Source organism: Athene cunicularia (assembly GCF_003259725.1).
Source record: "Athene cunicularia isolate RWA chromosome 3 unlocalized genomic scaffold, athCun1 chr3_part1, whole genome shotgun sequence".
In the NCBI taxonomy this organism is placed as follows: domain Eukaryota; kingdom Metazoa; phylum Chordata; class Aves; order Strigiformes; family Strigidae; genus Athene; species Athene cunicularia.
The window spans coordinates 76750682-76754587 of NW_020799097.1; positions in this window are offsets into that span (position 1 = coordinate 76750682).

Sequence of the window (3906 nt, forward strand, 5' to 3'; positions counted from 1 at the left end):
GGCTTGTGTGGCCGGGTCCGCTTTTTTGAGGCGCACCGTGAGTGCAGCTCTCTGCCCTCTCTCTTCATCCCCAGCCCCACGCTTAATGCCCAGATTTTCCCCCCTGCGCCCTGCTAGGCCGGGGGACGGCGTGTTCGGCCCCCAGGCGACCGCAGACGGAACGTGGCTACTTGCCCAAACCATTAAGCCAGTTCTTTGCTGGAACAATTTTAGATACTGATGATGTAAGTGGTATCACTGCAAGCCCGAATCAGGTTCGTTGTCTGCTGGAAGCACTCACAAGGTGCCGGGTGCTTTCTGTTTTCAAAGTTTGTCTTGGCGAGAAGGGAAAGACGACGACCAGGAGCGCCAAGCAGGGAGAGGAGGAATAAGGACTCTTGCTCGCATGGATGTTAAATTTGGCGTTCATGATGGCCTTTGATATATCTGTTACAATAATCTCCCACACAGGGCTTTGGTAAGATTTGGCTGCATAATGAAGGAGGAGATTTTCAAATCATCAGCAGAAGATGCTTGCTTTCTTACACAGCCTGATTCAGCAAGGTGTTTATTTTTGTGAATGATTTGTGGATTGTTTGGGACCTAGTAGCACATCCCTTTTCATCAGAGAGATACCCTAAAAAATTTAGAGAGAACAGAACTGGATATCTGTGTCAAGCTTTAGGGGCAATCCTATGCTGCATTGTATTTCATTTTAAGTACTATATTTTTAAATGTATTCCCCCTCCCCCCCCCCTTCAGCACACAGAAGTCACAATATATCTATCACAATATAAGACACTGCATTATCCTACATCTGGCATTTTAGGAAGTTCCCATCAAGATCAAGAGTTTCCACTAAATTATTACCATGCTGACAGATCATGATTTTATTACAGTATCATGGAAATCAGGGATGGAAATACAGAATAGGTCATCTCCTGGGGGGAGGATATGCGGTGAACAGGATAATTCCATAAACAATTGTCTCTGAGGCTGTACCATGCCAGACTTCAAGCCTAACTCCCTTTGGGATGTTATTCCATCCTGCCTATTGGGTATTGCCAAAGGAAAGCTTTCCATCTGGTTACTCCTAAGGACTCTTTTTAAAATTTCTTCCCACTACATACAAGATTTGGATCATGTCAAGGAGTTACCTTCTCCATAGTTGAACTCTGACAGTTCAACAGAAGAGAAGGAGAAAGGAAAAAATGGAAGGCAGTACCAGTTTCCATGTTTCGTAACAACACTGGCTTTCTGTACTCAGAGTCTAGAAGTGACTCTGCACTTCAAATCATTTGGGGACAGTCTCAGAAGCGGAAGAAGGGGAGATGACGTGTTGATGGTTGATTGGATACGGCCTAGAGGACAAAAGCAAAGAAAAAGGTTTTGGGGTGGGGATAGTACCAGTCTGAAATACATTACCAGGGTTTGGGGTTTCTTGGTGTGTCACCATTATTTACTGATATTTTTTTTTATGAAGGAATTCTATTACTTCTCACTCCCACCTCCAGATGAGTGCTGCCTTCGATCTCAAGGAAAAAAGTCTAATACAGTACATGAGAGCTCTGCTATTATTTTCTTTTTAATGCTCTGAAAAGCAACTAGTTTCTATGCTACTCCTCATTTAAATGCTTTCAGTGACTTTGGTAACTTCTTTTGGATGGGATTACATGAACAGTTTTCTTTTGGTGGCTGTATGTCACCAAACATAAGCAAGCGGCATTTAGTATATCAAGTCCAAAGTCTTCAATGCAAGAGAAGAAGGTTCTGATCTAAAACTTGTGAAGGTAAATAGGAATCCTTACATTGCGTTCGGTGATCCCTGGCTTTGGGATTCCAGAAGTAGGCCTCGGGGCCTGGAGTTAAGGCCCTACTAAACACAGTTGTACTCGGAGATAGACTTGAAGTGTTTTCAGGCTTATAGAGTTGGACTGGGTATTTGCCTCACATGAGTCAATAACTGAAATCATCAGGCAAAAGACCTTCAATAAATATAGCTCGGTTTGCAAACACTTTACTTTTTGCTTTATTTTTTAAAGCATTACCAGCCTAGCCTGTCAATCACGTTCACAAAGGACCATTCATGGCAGTTTTCAGTGACTAGTCGGTCTGAATGCAGCATATTTTAAAGGGATATAAAATTAAAAGTTTAGAGGAGATAGAAATAGCATTGGTTAAGACAAACCCACCTCTGTACAATACACACTGCACAGAAAGAGCAAATAACCAAATGCAACAGCCGAAAGACCAAGAGAGGTCTTATATTGCAAGTTTGCTTTCTCTTTCTTTTTTCTTATGTGGCTGACTCAGTTCAGAGCTATATGACCCAGCGATACGTAACCAATACTTAACGAACATTAAAAAGAGAGAATCAATTCTCTTTCAAGCAGTGCCATACCATCACTTTTTCCAAGCAGTTTTTAATTTTTTCTTTGTATGTCTTTATGAGGTGACTTGTAACACGCTGTTTCAGATATTGTAGACATCTGTATCATTAAAGCTTAATTCTTGCAAAAGCCGTCTCCCCACTCAAAGCCGTTTCTGGTCTATGTCCCTGAACTGCAAATACACTCCCATGCATCTTGACAGGCTCCTTAGCATCTGTATAGCATTTGGTTTTGTCTTCAAAGTTATTTGCTAGCATGAGCCAATGTATCCTTACAACACCCAGAACAGTTGGTAAATTTTATTATCCTCATTTTATAAATGAGGAAGCAGCAGCAGAGGGGTGAAGAATCCATTCTATCATCTTTATTCACATCGATTACTGCCTTAATCCCTGCCTAGTTCCACTGCTTTCAGTGGGAATTCTTGCACGATAAGATACTATTTGATAGGACTGAAAATCACAATGTCCTCCACTAAGTGATTTGAGCAAGGCCATGGTGAGAGTTTAGTGCAGGTTCAGAACTGAAATTTCTCTCACATACACTATTTTGCTTCACCCACCTTCCCAATTTAAAAACAAAACCCAGAACTTACCACCCTATCTGTCCTTTTTCCACCTCTCAAGATAATTTGCAGTAGTAATAATGATCAAGTAGCCCCACTGGACCGACATTACATATAGTACAAGTTGACACATAACACAAAGAAAATTCAGAGCACTGACACAGTTCCCAATTTCTTATGCTACAAAAATGACCACCTTTTTGATCTTGTAATTTAACAATTCAAAGGAGGGGGATGAAAGGTGCACTTAAAGGTTTAATATGAAACTCAGCACTACAAAGAAGGTGGTACTAACTCAGTTTCAAGGTACAAAGCCGTGTCTCTTTTTTTTTTTTAAATATTGTTCTTTCAATGTGGAATGCATACTCTAACTTCACAACATCGTCTTTGTATTTTCATGGAACAGATGAAGATCAGTACAGTAATCTAGAGAGGCCTTGCTGAATTTGCTCTGCTAAGTTAGAGGGAACTGGGTGTTCTCACCTTACAGAATGAAGTTATTTTTCCCACTTTTCCTTCCTACTTCTGCAGACACCTCATATTTTGTTCAACACATATGACCACCAAGTCCTGACCATGTCTCCTTATAAACCTTAGCTATCATTGTGTAGTAACATTTTTAATTGTAAAAATAGGGTGGCTTATTTGGGCCTTTACCAATTTTTAGAACTGTGAATTTGCTGATTGGATTTCCACACACTTCTCTGTTGAGGATGGAAGTGTTCAGGGCAGAAGCTACTGCTTAAGATGGGGAGGGGAACACAGAAGCTCCCCCCATCTCCAAGTGGCAGCAGCTCTGATTCTCCAGCACTTTTCCTCCCGTACCCTGTCTCTGCTCCAGGTCCTTCCTCTCCTCCTCTATTCGGATGGCAGGAATTTCACAACTCCTTTACTCCTGGGAGGTCAAATCCACTGTCCTACCCAGCTGAGAGAGCATGCACCTGCCTTGTCAGTGTCTATGGCATCAATGCA